Genomic DNA, 21,762 nt, shown 5'->3' with positions numbered 1-21,762 from the left:
GTTTGAAAATATCTATTCTATGCAAAAAATCAACAAAAGTGCTATCAAGTGGCCCAAAACCTCCATAAAATTTTTTGAAGAAAATTTTACTAAAATTTACGATAAAACGTTTGGGAAAAGTAAGATTTTTTCTCAGTATTTCTATCATTTACATTAGGTGAAATAAAGAGTAAAAAATAAAAAAATAAAAAATAATGAATCAAATGACCCAAACTCCGATGGAGCTGCTATAAATGTTTGAAAAAAATCCTCAAAACGCCCCTAGAAAATTTATGGTACATGAATTGGACGATCTAGGTCATCCAAACTACTCTGGAATTTATTTTCTTAAGATCTACTGAATCTACCATCATTTGTGTTCACTCTGTTCAAGAAATTTAGTCACGTTGATGTGCATTAGACCTCGCAATGCTACGAGCAACTCAATATTTTGGTAGTTGGTCATTCTGTGAAATACAAATGACCTCCACTACATTTCGAAGTTTGGGTTACAATATCTACATACTGTATCTTGCTTTAATTGTTAAAAAAATATTCGTGGAATGTAGTCTATACTGCTGATGAAGCCTCAGTGCACAACTATATTGCTTTTGGTACGTTCATGGGATATTCCTGGTTATCCAAACTATTCTGGAAATATGACCCTTAAGGTCTACAGGCTCTACTCTTGTGTCTGTTCACTCTATCGGCATAATTCTTTCACGATTGTGTCTGTTTCACCTCATAATATTACGAGTATCTCTATGTGTTGCCAGTTAAGATTTTTTCCAGGAGTTCCTCGGAAATTCATTGTGATGTTATCCGGGAATACCTCTAAGAGTTCCTAGGCAATTCCTCCAGGACTTCCCATGAAATCCTTCACGAGCTTCCTGGGAGTGTCTCGGAAATTTCTTCAAAAACTATTCTGGAATTCCTCCAGGAGTTCTTCAGGAAATACTCCAGGAGTTCCCCGAGGATTCCTCGGAAGTACCCCAAGGATTCCTCAGGAGTACCCCAAGGATTTCTCCAGGAGTTCCCTGAAAATTCCTTCAGGTAATTTCCCAATAGTGCCTCCAGAAATTTCTCCTGGGATTCCTACAATACTCCAATAGAAATGCCTCCAGGTCTTGCTCCAGGAATAACTGCTGATTCAAAGAGGTTCTTCAGAAATTCCTTCACGGTATGTACCTGAAACAGAGGTTCTTCCAGGAATTCCACATAGGGAATTCTCCTGAAATATCTCAGGGATTCATTTTGAAATTCTTACAGGAATTGTCCAAGGAATTCCATCATGAATTCTTCCAGGGATGTCTCCAGGTATTCCTCCAGGAATCAACCAAGAACTCATCCAGGGATTCCTCCTGGAATTTGACCAGGGATTTTCTCATGAAATCCTGTAGAGATTCATCCCGGAATTCCGCTAGGAAATCCTACAGGGGTTCCACCAGGAATTGCACAGGGGATTTCTCCATGAATTCCTTCAAAGTTTCCTTATAGAATTCCTCCAGGGATTCCTATAGGGATTCCTCCAGCAATCCCGCAACGGATACAATCAGGAAATTTCTTAAGGAATTCCATCACAAATTTATTCAGAAACTCCTTCAGAGACTCCTCATGAAATTCATCAAGGGATTCTTCCAGGGCTTCCGCTTGTAATTCTTCATGGAACACCTTTAGGAATTCCTAACTAATTCCCTCAACGATTCCTCCATAAATTCTTCCCGTAACAGCTCCAAGAAATTCTCTAGAGATTCCTCCAAAACTCCTTAATGAATTGCCTCCAGAAATTCCACCATGAAATCCTCCAGAACGTTTTCCAGGAATTCCATTATCCATTCCTCAAGGAATTTCTACAGGAATTACTCAACGAAATCCTTCAGGAATTATTTCAGGAATTCCTCTAGAAATCGTTCCGGGAAATACTCCAGGAATTCCTCCAAGAATTATTCCAGCAAATTTACCAGCAATTATTTACTCTAGGGAATCCTACACGAATTCCTCCAAGAATTGTTCCATAAATAACTTCATGAATTCCCTGAAGGAATTCTTGGAGGAATCCCTGCGGAGATTCCTGTAGGAATTTCTGGAGCAACTTCTGGAGAATCTCCTGGGGAATTTTCTTGGAAAAAATTCAAAAATACCCCCGGAGGAATTCTGGGAGCAATCCCGAGATAAATTCTTGGAGTAATTACTAGAGTAAGATTTGAGGATTTTCTAGATAAATTTATATAATATAGAACTTCCTGGAGGAACTTCTAAAGAATTCCCGGAGAAATTTGTGGAGTATCGCCAGGAATAATTTCTGTAGGATTTCCCGGTGGATCCTGGAGGATTTATTAGAGGTATTCCTGAAGAAATTCCTGGAGAGGATCTTGGAGAAAATTCTAGGCAGAAGTCTGGGAGGAGTTCCTGGAGAAATTCCTGGAGCAATTCCTGTAGGTATGCTTGGAGGGATTCTTGGAAGAATTTCCAGCAAAGATTTTGAGAAATTCCTGCAGATTTTTTTGTTGGGATATCCGGAAGGAATGCTTGGAAGTATTTCTGGATAAATTCCAATAATAATTTCTGGAGGAATAGCTACAGAATTTTTCGGAGTAATTTCTGCCACGTATTTTTGGCCACTAGCAAAAGGGGAGGGGGTGCAAAGGGGGGTGGTACCATTCATTTCTTAACACAACTATTCCCCTTGACTATAAAAAAGACTTTAAAGAAAAATGTTTTAAAACAAAGAAGATATTGCATTTCTACCAAAAGTAGATCGTCTCAGGTGTTTACGGGTTAATTTACTTAATAACTTTTTTCCTAGATTGTTCAGCCAAGTTCGGCAAAAAAGCAGTTGAAAGCTAATAGAAAATAGGTTTTATTACCGCTCTCATCATAAAATTTGGTCGACCCAGTTTCCAGCGACACTGCCGTAAGTTTATATTCATTTTATAGACAATTTAGCAACTTTGGGTTAAGTTTACATACAAATATTTTTGTAGAAGTTTCACATAAATCATGTTCAAAGTTACTTTGACTTATTATCATTTGAATAAGACCTAGGGTTTTGAAATCAGACGCAAATTGGCGGAGATATGGGCCCGAAAAAAAGACATGTTTTTGAGGGGGTGACCCCGACTAGAAAAATATATCAAGTATATAACTCATTGTGTTATGATGATATGATTTTTTTCTCTAACTTATTTTGTTATAACCTAGATGCAGGACGATAACTAAATACTAAACTAAATAACTAAAACTGTAACAAAATAATAAGCTATTTTGTTATAATCAGAACAAAATTATAACTCAATATGATATAAATTTTATCTTCAAGAAAACTAATTTCTATCATATTTTGATACAATTGTGTAAAATGATGTTCTAAATGTCAAAGAATCAGAACTAAATTATTTCACAATGAGTTATTGAACAACATTTATAACATAATATGATACAATTGAGTTATAATATTATTAAACGCCAATGATGGTTAACATGATTATATCACAATGAGTTATACGTATCATGGTTTGTTATAATTATGTTATATTTTTGTTAAAAACTTCTAGTCGGGACACCCAACTTTTGATCGGGAGTGTACTTTATTATAGGATTGAAAAAAAAAAACGTTTCGATACAGAAAAAAATAAAAAGAAAAATTACTATAAAAGAAGGGAATGTAGGTATATGAAAATTCTTAAAAACTTTGAGAATTTTTATCAAGAAAACTCTCTTGGTAGATCAAGACACATCCTCAATGGATGTTCAAGAAAAAATGCTCAACAATTGTCAATCAACATTTGTTAAAAATTTAGTTGAAAAAGATAAAAATAAAAAAAAAACTATCAATTTCGAAAAGGGAGCTTTCAGTACACATGTACAGGACAAACAAAATTTCAAAATAAAAGAAAAAAATGTAAATTTGCCTGCTGAAAACCCCTTAAAAAGAAAATACAGATGACATTCTCTGGGAATTTTTACGGATTTTTTCATGGGTAATCTCTTTGTAGTTCAAGACACATAAATATTCAAGAAAAAGTGCTCAACAATTGTCAAATAACAATTAGGGTTTGGGTACTAGTAGTGGACCCCCTAAGCCATCGAAATTTACTTCTGCGGCTTTTTAGCTATGTTAAGGCAGTGGATTGTTCCAAAGTAGATTTGTTTAACAAGTTCCACGTCCCCTCTTTATGTTAAGACCGTCAAACATACAACAATAATATATTATTCCAGAAAAAAACGCATTTGAAAATACGCATCGATGTTGCCTATAATGGACACCACCGGGGTCCATTATAGGATTATTTACAAATATCTTGGCGCCTATAGTGGACCCCCCATTTGATTTCCATGTAAGCTGTCACGCCGCCGACGGTGCCTATAGTGGACCCTCCCTGAGTGTGCGTATAGTGGACCCTTTTGAGTGTTTACATTCATTAAATAGTTAAAATAACCGATTGTTGCGGCCACTGGGTCATTTGTTTGCCAGGAACTGCTGTGTAGCAATGTAATTGATGTTCCCCCGGTGGAAGTTGCCTGGAAACAGTTGATTTGGGCATTTATATTTGAGTTTTTCTGAAGGGGGTCCACTATAGGCGCAGGGTCCACTACTAGCACACAACCCCTAATGGAGTTTTGTAAAAAAAATATGGTTAAATTTCAAAAAAAAACTTGAGAAACATTTTTGGGAACGCGCCGAGTGATATACATGTTCAAATATAACTGTATACTAGTATAACTGTGCTAGATGTTAGAAATCGATCTTCAAATCTGGTGGAACGTCCTGGCAAGACTTAACAATTTGTAAGAAAAAAAAACGGTAAAATCTTTTACAAATTTACAGATTAACAATTTCCAGTAAACGATTAAAAAAATTTTGTAAGGAAATTACGCTGAAAAAGAAAGAAACGAGAGAAAATTGCGGGAACAATGAAAATGACTACTACAATTTGAAACCGCTTTGTGCTCAAGCAGATTGTTATACTTATTTGAAAATCGGTATCAAATTGGGACACGAAAATTGGTGAGATCGTTCCATTTTTGCTTATTTTTTTCTCAAAATCTAACTGGTGCAAAATATAAAAATCAAAATCTCTGTTATTTCATGTGAATTTTCAAATACAAATCCAAAACAAAATACATTCCATGAATAATACATATGCCTTTTCTAAATCTTTCATTAAATAACCAATAACTTGTTTACCAAATATTAGTACAAATCGTTTTTATTTTTTTATTTTATGTTTCTTGTTCTGATAAATTTTTAATTGTTACAGTTTTGACATATTTATTATTTATTTTTTAACTTTCCGTTTTGTTTCTGTCGTTTTTTCTGTTTTAAATTTGTTTCAATAAAAATATGCAGCATATTTAATATTTAATGGATAGGAGCAAAGGGGTGCAAGTGACAAAAACTCGCTTTCGAGTAAATAGCTTAAAGTTTCCTTTTCCATTTTTTATAAACAAAAAAAAAGGAAAAAAAAATGGGTCTCCAGTTAGCCTAGTGGTTAAGGCTATGCATCTCCAATCCGGAGACGGCGGGTTCGATTCCCGTATCCGGTCGGAAAAATTTTCTCTACTCCCTGGGCATAGGGTATCATTGTACTTGCCACACAATGTACAAATTCATACAATGGCTGGTAAAGAAACCCCTTCAATTAATAACTGTGGAAATGCTCTAAGAACACTAAGCTGAAGATAGGCAGGACAAGTTCCAATGCGAACCTCGAGCCATAAAGAAGAAAAAAGAAGAAGAAGCGGATGTTTTTCATTATTTTCCCTATTTTTATGGATGAGGTGGGTCAGGAATTTCTTCAAAACTTTTTTTAAATAAATTTTTGAAATAAGATACGCGGTAAAATAAAAAAAAATAGAGAAATATGAAGACCAGAAATAACTAACAACATGGAACGGACTCACCGGTTAATAGTATTTAGAAGAGATAATCTCTAAAACAGTTGAAAAAAAGTTCTACAACAATTAATTTAACTTTTTAACGACCCTTTCCACCCCAGACTCAGGTGACAGGTGGCAAATTTATCGCATCCATTTGTAGCTGCACGTCTAGGCATCGTAAGAAGGCAATTTTCGCGTCCAGCCACAGATCCAGAAAAGCCGTCCGCCCAAACTGGCCGGTCGGGCCGAAGAACCAAAAACGTTAACAGAAAACCTGAGCGTGGCTCGACGTCGCTTGTCTGTGTCGAGCCTGTGTTGTGAAATAAAAATAATTGCGAATTCTTGCAAGGTCGATCCGAGTCAACCCTTTCAACGAACTTACTAGGGAATCGCCGGATTGGTGCGTTGGTGTAGAGATCCCGCGGATTCCCACCGTCTCAAAGGGACGATGTCTCTTCGTGGCCGATCAAATTGACACTCGAGGTAGTTGAAGTTGAAAAAATAAAAATAAATGACCAGCCAGACGAGGGCGCGTCCCTGAGAGGGCACCCTACGCGATTTTTTCACGAGATTTTCATGAGAGGTTAGAGAGCCACTAGTTGGCAAACGGGAAGAAGACAGCAAACTCATAAAAACACCAACTGGACACTTGTTTTTTACGTGTCTATCGTCGTCGCCGGTTAAGTTAAGCAGTGGTATCTTGTTTCGTTAATCACCAAGAACCATCGGATCGACACCTCAAGGTTATTCGGCGAGTTGCGGCGAGTGCGTATTTGAGTACGTCAGGGGTTCCCAATCTTTTCTCGTACGATGCAACATTTATCTAATCGATGACCGAACACGGTTTAGTTTTTTCAGCGAACATCATTCAGGACTCTCAGGGAATGCCAATAATGAGGGAGTGCCGATCAGAATTCTAGGCAAACCCCAGTGAGGACTCCGATGCGAATGCCACTCAGAATTTTGAGTGAATGCCACTCATACTTCTGAGTGAATGCCACTCATACTTCTGAGTGAATGCCACTCAGAATTCTGAGTGAATGCCACTCAGAGTTCTGAGTGAATGCCACTCAGAATTCTAAGTGAATTTCACTCAGAATTCCGAGTGAATGCCATTAAGAATTCTGAATGAATGCCACTCAGAAGTCTGAGCGAATACCACTCACAATTTAAAGTAAATGCCACTCAGAATTCTGAATGAATGCCATCATTGATCCTAAGCGACTGCCACTTATGATTCTGAGCGATTACCACTCGGAATTCGAAGAAATTAACACTGAGGACTCTGAGCGAATACTAGTCGGAATTCTGAGCAAATGTCACTGCCATTTCGGATCGAATATCACACAGAATTTCGAGTGAATACCACTCAGAATTCTAGGCGAAATTCACTGAAGTTTCTGACTTAAAAGACCTGAATGCCACTCAGATTTCTGTGCGAATGCCACTCACAGTTTAAAGTCAATGCCACTCAGTATTCTAAGCAAATGCCATTAATGATTTTAAGCGATTGCCACTCAGGATTCTGAGCGATAACTTCTCGGAATTCCAAGAAATTGACACTCAGAATTCTGACCGTTTACTAGTCAGAATCCAGAGCAAATGTCAATGAGAATTCTGATCAAATACTACACAGAATTCTGAGCAGATACCACTCAGAATTGTGGGCGAAATCCACTGAGGATTCCGACTTCATGCCTTTTATATTTGCAAGCGAATGCTACTCAGGATTCTGAGCGAAAGCCACTGAGGAATCCGAGCGGATGCCAGAATTTTACGCGAATCTACTCAGGGTTTTTAGCGAATGTCACTCAGGATTCTGAGCAAATGTCACACAGTTTTCCGAGCGAAATTATATCAGAATTCTAAGCAGATGCCACTCAGGATTCTAAGCAAATGCACTCGCATAACTGAGCGTCATCCACTGAAAATTACGAGCGAACCCTACTCAAACTTCTGAGCAAATGTCATTCAAAATTCTGATAACGAATGCCACACTGAATTTTAAGCAATTGCTAGTCAGGATTCTGAGCAAGAGTAACTTACAGTTCTGATCGATTGTTATACATAATTCTTAGCGAATGCGACTGTCACTCACTCAGAATCCTGAGCAAATGTTACTCAGAATTCTAAACGAAAACCACATACAATTCTGAGCGAATGCCACCTAAGATTCGGGCCGAATGCCTGTCAGAATTCTGAGCAATTGCAACACATGATTCTAAGCAAATCCACTCATCATTCTAGGCGAAGGCCACTGGCGATTCTGGACGAACGTCACTCTAGCTTCTTAGCGAATCAACTTACAATAGTGAGCGATAGCCATTGAGAATTCTGAGCAAATACCACTCAAAATGCTGACCAAATGACACTCAGAATTCTGAACGCATGCCACATAGAATTCTGAGCGATTGTCCGTCATGATTCCTGACCAGAGTTCATTGAAGATTCAGATCGATTACCATTTAGGGTTTTGAGCAAATGCCGTACAGAATTTTAAGCGAAATCTACTGAGGATTCTGAACGATTGCTCGATAGAATTCTGAGTGAATGCCACTCAAAATGCTGACCAAATGACACTCGGAATTCTGAACAAATGCCAATCAGAATTCTGAGTGACAGCCACTCAGAATTCTGAGCGAGTACCGCCCACAATTTAAAGTGAATGGCACTCAGGATTCTCAACAAATGACATTAATGATCCTAAGCGAATGTCACTCAGGCTTCTAATCAAACCAACTCACAATACTGAGCGGTAGCCACTGTGGATTCTGAGCGAATGCCACTCAAAATTCTAAGCAAACGTCACTCAGATGCGAATGCCACAAAGGTCTCGAAGCGAATCCACTCAGAGTATTGAGCGAAAGCCACTAAGGATTCTGAGAGATTTTTGCTAAGACATCTGAACGAATGCCACTCAGGATTCTGAGCAAAAGCCATTTGATATTCTGAGCGAATAAGATTTAGGAATTTGAGCTATTCTAACTAAGAATTCAGAGCGATACTCACGCAGGTTTTTGAGCGAATGACATTCAAAATTCTGAGCGATTTCCACTCAAAATTCTGAGCGATTGCCACTCAGAATTCTCTGCGATTGCCAGTCAGGATTCGGACCAACATTCATTGAGGAATCTAATCGATTTCCACTCAAAATTCAGAGCAAAATCCACTCTAGATTATGAGCGATTGGCAATCAGAATTCAGGAGAAATCTCCAAGATTTCGAACCCAGGATTCCGAGCCAATTGCACTGGGTTTCCCAGGATTCTGAGCCAACTCCACTTGGTATTATGAGCAGGAGTCCCTCAGAACCCTCAACAAATGGCACTCAGAATTCTAAACGAGTGCCACAAAGCGAATGTCACTTAGAATTTTATACGAAATCCACCGAGTATTCTGACCGAATGCTCGTTAGAGCTCAGAGCGTATGCCACTCAGGATCTCAGCGAATTCACTCAGAATTCTGAGCGAATGCCACTCATGATTCTGAGCGATTGCCACTCAGATTATTGAGCGAAATTTGCGCGTTTCTCAGGATTCCGAGCAAAACTTCCAGAATTCTGGACGAATGCCACTTACAATTCTTAGCGAAAGCCACTGAGGATTATAAGCAAGTGCCACTTAGAGTTCTGAGCGAATGCCACTCAGGATTCTGCACGATCGCCACTAATTCTAGGAGAAAGCCACTGTGGATTATGAGCAAATACCTTTCAGGATTTTTGAGCGAATGCCACCTATGATTCTGAACGAGTATCACTAAGAATTCTTAGCGAAAGTCGCTCAGGAGTCCAAGTGAAAGTCGCTCAGGAATATGAGCGAAAGTCACTCAAGATTCTGAGCGAATGCCACTCAAATTTATGAAAGAATGCCAAACAGAATTATAAACAAAAACCACTGAATATTATGAGCTAATTCCACTCGAAACTTTAAACAAATGCCACTTAAGATTCAGATTGAATGCCACTCAGAATTCTGACCAAATCCTGCTCCGGAAAGGCGAATACCGAGTTCAACCACGTTTGGCAACCACTGAGCAGTGCTTAAAAAGCGTGAACATCCACAAAGGAGATGGTCATCAACGCTTGGACCACAACAGCGCCGGGACATGGAAGTTAGCTTTAGTTCCGATTCGAACACACTCGATTGGCACAGTCTAGCAGTACACACCTGTGCCATGTCCCTATCTGTAGATATGTCTTCGTGAAAGAGACAAGTTGTCCGATGGGTTTCGCATCAGCAACGCGTACGCCAGTCGGTGCCAGTTGATTAGATCATTCTCACGTTATGTTGATTTATTGGTGGGATGTCCTGGGGTCACTCGTAGTCATTGGTCGAGACACCGTTGGCAATTTCGTTGTCGCTGGAAGATCCTAACTGCGAGATTTACAAATCTAAACAGCCAAAACCCATAGTTTTTCATCTCATATTACAATTTATAAGCTTTGATCCAGCGCGTTTATCGAATCGATTTCGGTAACCGGATCAGCCATGCATAACGAAACAGTTTGTCGAATTCACGCCTCCCATTTGCTGTTCACCATCATGTCCTCTCTCTGTAAAACCATAAACTAAAACAAACTGTGACCAACAATTCGGCTGGAAGCAATGCCAACTCCGGAATCCGGATTTGTGATCCCTCGGCTCCCTTATCGGGGTGTGCTGCTGGGTCTAATCAACGATCGATAATTTTTTTTTTCCGGAGCTTCCCTCTTTACGATCATGATGATCATCTTCATCAGCAGCTTGGCGGAGGGCGAAACTTGATCCGGCTTCCCTGGTGCGAGTCATCGCCCAGCAAAAGCAGTCTATCATAACCGGGCCCCCGCGGTGCATCATCGCCCATAAGCAGGCAGTTTATGGATGTGTGTTCGGGTGATCGGAGAGACCCGAGTAAAAATGATTCACGATTTGGTAGCAATTGGAAGTCACGAATTCGCTTTGGAGCCAAGTCTATTAGGTTTTATAACGAACCACGACCAAGTCTATTAGGTTTTTAACAAATATCAACCAAGTCTAACAGACCGGTTTGATACTTTTGTTAGCTTTAAACGGCTTACAATAATAGACGTTTGAGAAACGCTTACTCAATGTGATAGAACAATTTCGACAAGAGCAATTTATCTTGGTTTAGTTTTAAAAAAGCTCTTAAAGTCACCATAAAACCATTTCACTAAGAAAGTTCAAAACATGTTTAATTTTAATGTTCAATAGTTGATGCCACTCCGTGGTTTATCAAAGTCCATATAATATGATCACGCTTCGAAATGTGATTGGTTTTATTGTAGCATGCGTCAAGGCCAATATCTCTGAAGGAAGAAATTAATTGAAATTAGCTGGATTGTTTCTGAACCCAGAGCGCAAATTGCTCAGAAATTTCCAGAAACGCTACCCTAAGTATTTTTTTTTTCAACGGATGCCACTCAGAATTCTAAGCAAATGCCACTCGCAATTCATGGCGCATCTCGCTCGAATCACAAGCGCAATCAGCTAATAATTTCGAGTAAGTAAATCCCATCTAAATTCTGAGCGAAAACCCCTCGGGACTGAAATCGCCTCCTTCTCAGGAATTTGATCGAGTCCCACTTGAAATTCTAAACAAATCCTGTTCGCGACTCTGAGCGAATGTCACTCAGAATTGTAATCGAGTTTAGCTCAGAATTTCAAGATTCACTCACGATTCTAAGCGAATATCATTCAGGATTTTGAACGTACCCCGAACAGGATTCTAATAGAATTCTGAGCAGAATGCCACTTTAGCTTGTGAGCTAACGATGCTCAGGATTTTGAGCAACTGTCGTTCTTGTTTCTGAGCCAATGCCACTCAGGATTTTGGACGAATGCCGCTCGAGACTTTGAGCGAATGTCATTCAGGAAATCGAATAAATATCACTGCCAAGCTAATCCCGCTAAATTTTGAGTGAATTTCATTAACGATGAGTGATTTTCGCTCACGATTCTGAACGAACTCTGCAGTGCTCGATTATGTGAACAACAATCGTAATTTTGAGCACATGATTACCTGGAGGTTTTCGAGCGAACGACGCCGCCCAGGATTCTAAACATATCTTGCACTGAATTTTTAAGTATTTCCGCTCGGGATTGCGAGTGAATACGACTATGAGAAGCCACTAATCTAAAAGTATCCCGCGTGTTATTCTGAGCGAATGCCACTCATTATTATGAATGAATGCCAGTCAGGATTATGAGCGAGTTTCGCTTGGGATTCTAAACAAATTCAGCTCAAGAATCTGAGTAATTTCTTCTCAGGATTGTTTGTGAATTGAGCAAATTTGGCTTTGAAATCTACATAAACTACGTTTAGTTTTTTGAGCGAATGCCACTCTTAATTATGAACGAATGCAACTAAGGATTATGAGCGAATACCCCTTGGGAATCCTTTAGAAAGCCGTTAGAAAGAAAACTTTAATCGTGACTCTCAGCGAGTGCCACACGGGATTCTGAGAGAACTTTGCTTCGAACTCCGTGCCATATTTGCTTAGGATTTTGAGTAAATCTATCCCGGAATCCTGAACGAGCTTCACTTAGCTTTTTTATCGTACTCCACGAAAGATTCCGAAAAAAAATCCAACCGAGAATTCAAAGTGATTGTCATTCACAATTCTGAGCGAATGCCACTGAGAATTCTGACCGAATACCTTTCAGAATTCTGAGCAAATGCAGCTCCAGATTCTAGGAGAATCCAATTAAAGTGAAAGCTACTGAAGATTCTGTGCGATTGCCACTCACAATTCGAAACAATTCCATCCAGATTTCTGAACGAAAGTCTATCAGAGTTCCGAACAAAAGCCTCTTGCAATTCTGGGCGAATGCCACTCTAGCGTCTAAGCGAATCAACTCACAGTACTGAGCGACAGCCACTGAGAATTCTGAGCAAATATCACTCAGAATTCAGAACAAATGCCACACAAAGTTCTGAGCGATTGTCAGTCAGAATTCTGAGCAGAAGTCATTGAAGATTCTGATTGATTGCCACTCAGGGTTTTGAGCAAATGCCACACGGGATTTTGATACAATTTCGCTTAGAACTCAGTACAATATATGCTCAGGATTCTGGAATCCAGAACGAGCTTCACTCTGCATTTTTATCGTATTCCACAAAAGATTCTGAAAAAAATCCCACGAATTATTCTGAGTGAATGCCACTCATATTCTGAGCAAGAGCCACTGAAAATTCTGAGCAAGAGCCACTGAAATGTCAGAATTATGAGCGAATGCAGCTATAGATTCTAAGAAAATCCACTCAAAGCTTAAAGCGAAAGCCACTGAAAAGTCTTTGCGATTGCCACTCCAAATTCTGAACAAATGCCACTCAGATTTCTGAACGAAAGTCGCTCAGAATTCCTAGCAAAAGCCTTTTGCAATTCTGGGCGAACGCCACTCTGGCACCTAAGCGAATCAACTCACAATACTGAGCGACAGCCACTACGGATTCTGAACAAATGTCACTCAGAATTGTAAGTAAACATCACTCAGAATGTTGAACGAATGCCACACAGAGTTCTGAGCGATTGCCACTCAGGATTTTGAGCAAATACCACACGGGATTCTAAGAGAACTTTGCTTTGAATTTTGTGCAATATTCGCTCAGGATATTCTGAGCGAATGCAGCTCTAGTTTCTAAGAGAATCCACTCAGAATTTGAAGCGAAAGCTATTGAGAATTCTGCGCGGTTGCCACTATGAATTCTGAACAAATGCCACTAAGATTTCTGAACGAAAGTTTCTCAGAGTTCCAAGCTAAAGCCTCTTGCAACTCTGGGCGAATACCACTCTGTCATCAAAGCGAATCAACTCTCAATACTGATGCGACAGCCACTGAGGATTTTGAACAAATGTCACTCAGAATTGTTAGTAAACATCACTCAGAATGTTGAACGAATGCCACACAGAGTTCTGATCGATTGCCACTCAGGGTTTTGAGCAAATGCCACACGGGATTCTGATAGAACTTCGCTTAGAATTCCGTACAAGATTTACTCAAGATTCTAAGCAAATCAAGCAAATCCTAAACGAGCTTCACTCAGAATTTCAGTGAATGTCACTCAGGCTTGTGAGCTTACAATGCTCAGGGTTTTGAGCAAATTCCACCGGAGATTTTGAGCGAATGCCACTCAGAATTACAAGCGAATGGCACCCAGAATGCTAAGCTAATCTCGTTCAGGAGTATAAGCGAATGTCATTAGCGATTATGAGCGGCCAGGGTTTTGAGCAAACCATGCAGTGAATTTTGTAAGAATATCAGTCGAAATTTATTTAAAAATTTGAGCGAATGACACTCAGGATTCTAAGCAAATTTCGGTAAGGATTTTAGGCAAATCTTGCTCTGGATTTGATAGCATTTCCACTAAAGACTCAGAGTGATTTTGAGCGAATGCCACTTAGGATTTCAAGTGAATTCTTGGCAAATCTCGTTCAGAATTTCGAACCGGAATCCTGCTTGGCATTCTGAGCGAATTTCACTCTTAATTATGAGTAAATGCCACTAAGGATTCTGAGCGAAGGCCACAGAGAAATTCGAACGTACTCAGCGGGATTTTCGGCGAATCTGATTCAGGTTTGTCAACGAATCTCGATGCCTTTTTTGAGCCAATTACCGCTTAGGATTCTAAGCTAATCGCACCAGGAATTCTGGGCGAATGCCACTCAGGAATATAAACAATCTCACTCAGGATTATGAACTTTCTGCCCCTGCGAACTTTATGGCACTCATTTCAGTGTCGTGTGAGGATCGATTTAGAGTCGTTTCTGCAGATACGAACCCAAACTTTTGATTTTCAAATCCCAAGCTAACCCGAATCCTAGAAAATAAGTTTTCATAGTTTGGAATCTGTATGGAAGTCTGTTACGGTCATTTTTGAGTTGTTTGAGAGTCGTTTCGGAGAAAGTCGTATGAGAAGCAAGAGAGACTTTGGAGAGACCATTGAGAGTCCTTCAGGAGTAATTTTAAAGTCGTTTGAAAATCGTTCGAGATGAGAGTCGTTTTCAATTCGGTTGACCGTCGTTTGAAAGTCATTCGAAGGCATATGAGAGTTGTCTGAGAGTCATTTAGAAAACGTTTGAATGTCATTTTAATGTTGTTAGAAACACGAGAAATACATGAAAGAGGCGTTCAACATTCGTAGACGTTTGAGATTCTTATGAGTGCCACTCGAAATTGTTCAATGAGAGTCATTAAAGCGTCATTTGAGAGTCGTTCAAGATTGTATGAGAGTATTTTGGCAGTCGTTTCATTTGAAAGGCGTTTGAATTTGTACATATAGGAGTCGTTTGAGAAACATTAGAGAGACATTGGAAGCAGAGATGTGAAATGTCACGAAATGACATTTTTTAGTATGCTCAACTTTTTGTGCGAAAATTCGTGCGTGTGAAATACCTATCTATGAAGTAGGTTGGTTATCGAAGATTAACGATGTCGTCGATGTACATTTCTAGTTAAAGGCAGATAAATTATCAAATAATATAAAAACATTTTCGTGACATTTCCCATCACTGATTGAGAGTCTCCTCTCCTCTCCTCTTCTTGGCGTAACGTCCTCACTGGGACAAAGCCTGCTTCTCAGCTTAGTGTTCTATGAGCACTTCCACAGTTTTTAACTGAGAGCTTCCTCTGCCAATGACCATTTTGCATGTGTATATCGTGTGGCAGGCACGAAGATACTCTATGCCCAAGGAAGTCAAGGAAATTTCCTTTACGAAAAGATCCTGGACCGACCGGGAATCGAACCCGTCACCCTCAGCATGGTCATGCTGAATACCCGTGCGTTTACCGCCTCGGCTATATGGGATTGAGAGTCTATCGAAGACATTTTAGAGCATTCACATAATCATTAGAGAGTCATTATTTCGAAGAATTCAAACTCACCCGAATCCCAGAAACATTTTTTTTTTTCTTTAGGGAGTTGTTTGAGCCTCATTTAAAAGTAAATTGAGGTCGTTTGAAAGTAGTTTTGAGAGAAAGCAGTAAGAGAGAGCAAGAGATATATTATAGCGATCATTGAGCGTCGTCGTTTGAGAGTTGCTTCAAAGTTGTTCGAAAATCATCTGAGAGTCATTTGTAATATATGTGAAATTCATTTTATGGTCGTTTCAGAATCATTTGAGTCTTTCGACAAACAATTGGTTTACTTTATAGAGACGTTCGAGGTTCGGAGTCATTTAAGTATCGTGTGAAGGTCGTTTAAGATTGCTCGATATTCATTTGGGATTCATTAGAGAGTCATTCGAGATTGTTCGTGAGTCATTTTTCAAGTTGCTTGAGTTTTTTTTTTTTTTCTTAGAAATTCGTCTCACGATTGCGATTTTATTCCCTAGTTCATTCATAATATCGTTACTCTCTCCTACTTTGAGCAGTAATAGATTCATTGAAAAAAGCCACTGAAACCTATATAAAGCCATTTGAGAGTTGATTGATTGAAAGAGAGAAAGTTAGTTTAGAAATACTAAACATGTTTGACAGACGTTTGGAAAATCATTTGAAAATCATCTGACAGTGTTTGAGTGTGATGTGGGAGTGGTTGTTTGAACGTTGTTTGAGGATCTTTGAGAGTCGTGCAAGATTTGTTCGAGAGTCGTCGAATGTGTCAAATGATCGTCGAAAGTCGTCGAATGCTCGTCAAAAGTCGTCGAATGATCGCCGAAAGTTGTCAAATGATCATCAAAAGTCGATAGATGCTCGTCGAAAGTAGTCGATTGATCGTCGAAAGCTCGTCGAAAGTCGTCGAATGATCGTGGAAAGTCGTCGAAAGTCGTCGAATACTCGTCAAAAGACATCGAATGCTCATCGAAAGTCGCTGAATGTCTCGGAAGTCGTCGAATGATCATCAGTCGTCGAATAATCATCGAAAGTCGTCGAATAATCATCGAAAGTCGTCTCGAAAATCGTCGAATGATCATCAAAAGTCGCCACGAAAGTCATCGAATGATCATCGAAAGTCATCGAATGATCATCGAAAGTCGTCGAATTATCATAGAAAGTCGTCGAGTGATCACGATCACAAGTCGCCTTGAAAGTCGTCGAATGAGCATCAGAAGTCGCCTCGAAAGTCGTCGAATGATCATCAAAAGTCGCCTCGAAAGTCGTCGAATGATAATCAAAAGCCGTCGAATGATCATATAAAGCCGTCTCCAAAGTCGACGAATGGTCATCGAAACTCGTCGAATGCTCGTCTGGCATCAGTAGGTCAGCTCCAGAGGCACATTCTCCTCCATTTGGGCAAATTTCGTTCAGGATTCTAAGCGATCCCATTCGGAGTTCTGAGCGTGTCCCGTTCGGAGCTCTGAGTACGTTTATCTGTGTTGAAAACACTTTCAAATGACGAGCGAATGTCACTTGGGATTCTGAGTTAAGATTTCACTAAGAGTTTTGAACGTATTCCATCTAGGTTTCTGAAAGAATCTCTCAGAAGTTTCTGAGTGAATCCTATTCAAGCATTTGAGCAAACGCTACACATACCATTCATGATTCTGAGAAGCTGCCTGAAAGTTACCTGAACAAATCCCGGTCAGGATTCTAAGTAAATGCGCTCGAGACTTTTAACAAAAGCCACTATTGAGTAAATCTCACTAAGTCTAGCCAAGAATGTTGAACGAGCGATACTCAGAACTGTGAGCGTTCCCAGCTTCAAAAACTTAACGAATCCCGGTGAAAATTTTGAGCAAATTCGTGAGCTCAGCACTCTAGGGTTGGAAAATGTCACGAAAATGTCATGGAAAAAAAATGTCATGACGTTTTTCAGTTCCAGTGAATACCGCTTCAGTAATGCTGATTGGTTATAATATCGTCGTAAAACATTTCTTCTTAGGGACAGTGACATCGACAAATAGCCCAATGACATTTCTATGACATTTTTCAACGCTGCAATGATTGACATTCTGCGTTCTGAGCGAACACTGTTCAGCCTCTCAGTTAAACCCGACATCAATGATGCTCTAATCATGTTGTGATTCTAATCCTTCCTAAAATTGCGCTTTTTTCGACTGTCAAGTTGAATAGCCAATCAAAGGTCAAACTAATCTGCGCGACATTAGAATTCCGAACGCAAAATAATCAAAGCAAACAAGTCAATCAACAAATCAAGCGATTAACTTCTTTGCTATGAGTTTCCACTTAGTGGTAGAAGAGCATCGACGAGTTCCCAGACAGGTCCCAGCCTACTATGCAAACAAACCCCCTAATCGAATTTCGATACTCGAGAAGGCGGCGGTTGCTGCGATTAGCGCGAAAAAAAAACTAAAAACAAACTCCCTAAACCATATCTGCCGGAACTACTTACGGCGACGGCCCCCGATGTCCGTCGTCAAATTCACGACCCTAGTCGCACAAATCATCGATTAGCAAAGCAAAGGAGGTTCGTCGTCCCCTGTTGTATTTCGTCCATATGCGTTGTACCATCGCGGTACCAAAAACGTGCGCAACTCACCTGTCAATGTTTAGAACGGTCGTCAAACTTCTCTCCACACCCGCCGGACAACGGTACCCCCGGCTGCCTCTCAGCCTACTGCCTGCGTCCGCTAGCTGTGCAGCACACCACTAGAGCTACAACTACGTGCTGGAAACTGGTGTCACCGGCTTGCTTCGATGTTTCCGTCCTTCACACGCACACCGGACCCCCTCGTCCGCTACTTCTCTGGTAACAAAATCCACTAAAACAGCGGCCAACTACGATGGATGGCGACACTACACACGGCAAATCTAATTGACCTCCAGAGCGAATTATCGCCGCTGCTGACCAGCAACACGCAACGGAGAACTTCCCCGCACCAGTGTTGCCACATTTAAATCTGTATTTTGCCTTCCAAAAATTTTTATAATCTGTATCACTTTGTTTTGCCAAAAATCTGTATGAAATCTGTAAGATTTCGCGGATAATCTGTTTGAAATTCCGTAAGTTTTAGAAAAATCTGTATAATCTGTATAATTTCCAAAAATCTGTAATTATTGGTATACAGAATTCTGTATGAAAAGCTGCGAGAAAATCTGCATGGTTACAGAAAAATCTGTATATGTGGCATCCCTGCCCCGCACTGCTCCGATTCTATGCTTCGGTTCCGCTGAATGCGCCCGGCACACTACGATTGATTCTGGTCGTCGTCGTCGTGGAAACACACTTACACACCATGCGCGCGCTGCCCTAATCCAATTTGTTCCCATCCACAGCCGCAGCGCTTGCTGCGATTTGGTCAGTCAGTGCGTGCACCCCGGAATGTACAACACCTCAGGAACGGGACAACGGGAACAACGTATTTTCAGCTGTTTGGCGACATAAATCTCCACTCACGGCTCAGTTTTGTCCCGGTTTTCCGAGACTTTTCTAATGACTCCAAAACTACTAGATGGGGGACCGCGGCTTGATCACAAACAGAGTTGATAAAGGGGTCGCTTAATCCGATTAGCGCGTCACTCTAATTTATTCACTTGTGAAAGACGGTCGACACGATGATGCACTCGGATCGTTTCAGAACTCTTCCCAAATTCCGAGCCACCGTTCGTCCCTCTGTCGGAAATCACACGCACTCGATACCGAAGTCGACGATCAATCAAATCGGCACTTTAGAATCTCGTTTCATCGGTTTCACTGGCTTCTTTTTGTTTCACCTCTTCGCACTGCTATCCTTTCCCAATTGAAACACTTTCAATTTTCAAGTTGCGCCGCCTGCTTCGTTTCGTACGAATCAGAACTCGTCGTCATCGCCGCACGCACTTGACACTTTCGATTCGTTCTGGAAGAACTGCTGTACCCAAAAATAAACTTATTTCGCATCAATTGCAAACATCGACAAATCACATTCATCGCTTCTGGACCGTCACAGCTGCGAGTGTCATTCTCATTGCCGATCGTCAGTCGGTGACACGCAAAAGTCACTTCGCTTCTGAATAAAAAACGTTGATTCGACACAGAGCGCCACAGAAGAGCAAAAACCGCGTGCGCACAAACCGTTGCAACTCTGGTGAGCAACTGAGCAGGCGTTGAGTAGGGACCGGCCGCAGAAGGCCCCCAAAACAACAAATATTACATCTATACGCGTCACGATCCACGGCCGACGCACCGCACGACGCGACGGCGATGTTGGTTTTGCTTCGCCTACTAAGCATTAAAAGCTAAGCACCACATGCATGAATCGTCGTCGTTGTCAACACCAGCAGACAAAACAGAACGCGCTCTCGTACGCACGGCAATGCATAATGCGCGAGAGAACGCGGAATCTGAGAGAGTCGGCTAGAATGGGTGGGAACTGGGTGGTGATCTTATGTTGAGTGGGCGCGAGGCAGGCCACTCAATACGCGAATAAAAGGTAAACAAAGCACTCACTCTCGCGCGTCGCGACCGACACAAGTGGTGCATGCTGGAAGCGAACGAGCAGTGATGCCAGTTTTACGAGTCTGTTGTTCAATGGGTAAAAATATCTTTGGAGTATTTACGGAATTTTTACGAAAATGTTTGATGCAGACTTCAGGCGAATGTAAAATGAAAAGGTATCAAGGGAAGTTTGATGGCCTTCTCCGTGTGGTTCAGGGGGTTTCAGCCGCGTTTTAGGAGGTGTCAAGGCTTTCTAGAGGAGTTTCAGAGCGTTTCAGGTGTTTCAGGAATGAGACGATTCAATGGGTTTCAGGGGAGATTCCTGGAGCTTCATAGTAGTTTGCAGTGTATCTTTGAAGCGTTTTAAGCGCTTCAAGTTGCTTTAATGGGATTCCAGCGGCATTTCAGGGCATTTTTAAGGGGTTTTGGAGGATCTTACGGAATATTTCAGAGCGTTTCATTAGGCTTCAAGGGCGTTTCCGGATCCGGGGCCTCAGCTGGTTTCAGGAAAGTTTGAATAGAACTTTCAGAAGGTTTCAGGGACGTTCACAATGTTTCGGAGGATATCGAGGGCGTTCGATGGGTATTTCAAGACGTTTCTTTAGACGGAAGTCTAAAGGAATTTCAGAAGGGTTTAGGAGGAGAGTTTCCGTACGTTTCAGGTGTTTTTAGGGAAAAGAGGGTATTTCAGATAAGAGGATAAAATGGGAGTTTCAATGACATTTCAGAGGCGTTCCTAGCAGTTTCAGAGACGTCTCAGGAAGTTTGATATGGTTTTCAGAAGCGTTCCTAGGAGATTTAGACAATTTCAGGATGATTTTCAGGGACGCTTGAGTGCGTCTCAGTAAATTTCAGAAGGTGACTGATCGATTCCAGAGGTTTCGTAGAAGTTTCAAGAGACAAAAAGGCATGAAACCATCAAAATCCCATCAGGGCGAAATTGGAAGGTGATTAAGGATTTCAGGAGGCATCAAAGAGGTTTATATAGGACGTTAGAGGATAACAGTGACGTTCCTATTTAGGAGTTTCAGAGATATTTTAGGGTGCTTCAAGGGATCTTTAGGGACGTTTCAACGCCTTACATGGGGTTCAGACAGTTTTCAGAAGAAGGGTTTGAGGAGGGCTTCAGTGGATTTCAGAGAGTTTCAAGAATTTCAGGGGCGTTTAAGGTGATTTTGGATTTTGTTTTTTTTTATCAAATAATGGAGAAATGTTTTCGATATCGGCTACACATGTAGAAGAAGGGTCAAGGAATCTTCTGATTTTTTTTCCTAGAGCATAACATTTTTAATTTTTGCGAAAGCAACTTTACGAAATTTTGTTTTGAAATAGTTGAAAAACAAAAAAAAACATTTTCTACTAGGAAAAAAAATCAGGAGATGCCTTCCTCTACATGTGTATGAAACCCCATGGTGAAAATACTGCTCCGTTCTTTAATAAAAAAAATTAAAACCCAGAAAAAATGAGGAAGTGCATCCAGTTTCGACTCAAACGCCTCTTAAATTCTTGAAACCCTCTGAAATCCGCTGAAGCCCTCCTCAAAATATTCTGTTGAAAATTCCTTTGAAGATCCTTTGAAATATCCTG

At 40.6% G+C, this 21,762-nt stretch overlaps 1 protein-coding gene across 5 annotated transcripts in view; it reads right to left on the bottom strand.

The window, feature by feature from the left end:
- Positions 1 to 21,762, bottom strand: part of LOC109428467 (uncharacterized) — a 569,383-nt gene that overhangs the window by 237,742 nt on the left and 309,879 nt on the right. Inside the window, exon 1 of one of the 5 annotated variants that reach the window (XM_062844308.1) lies at positions 18,298 to 18,644. The exons of the other annotated variants lie outside the window; for them this stretch is intronic. The gene's annotated coding sequence lies outside the window, so the exon portion shown is untranslated. Of the gene's footprint in view, positions 1 to 18,297; positions 18,645 to 21,762 lie in introns of those variants that run through there. 5 annotated transcript variants of the gene reach the window in all.

The sequence above is a fragment of the Aedes albopictus genome, chromosome 1 (assembly GCF_035046485.1).
Source record: "Aedes albopictus strain Foshan chromosome 1, AalbF5, whole genome shotgun sequence".
NCBI classification, from domain to species: Eukaryota; Metazoa; Arthropoda; class Insecta; order Diptera; family Culicidae; genus Aedes; species Aedes albopictus.
The sequence above is the reverse complement of the archived record's forward strand: the minus strand, read 5'-3'. Positions and strand labels throughout refer to the sequence as shown.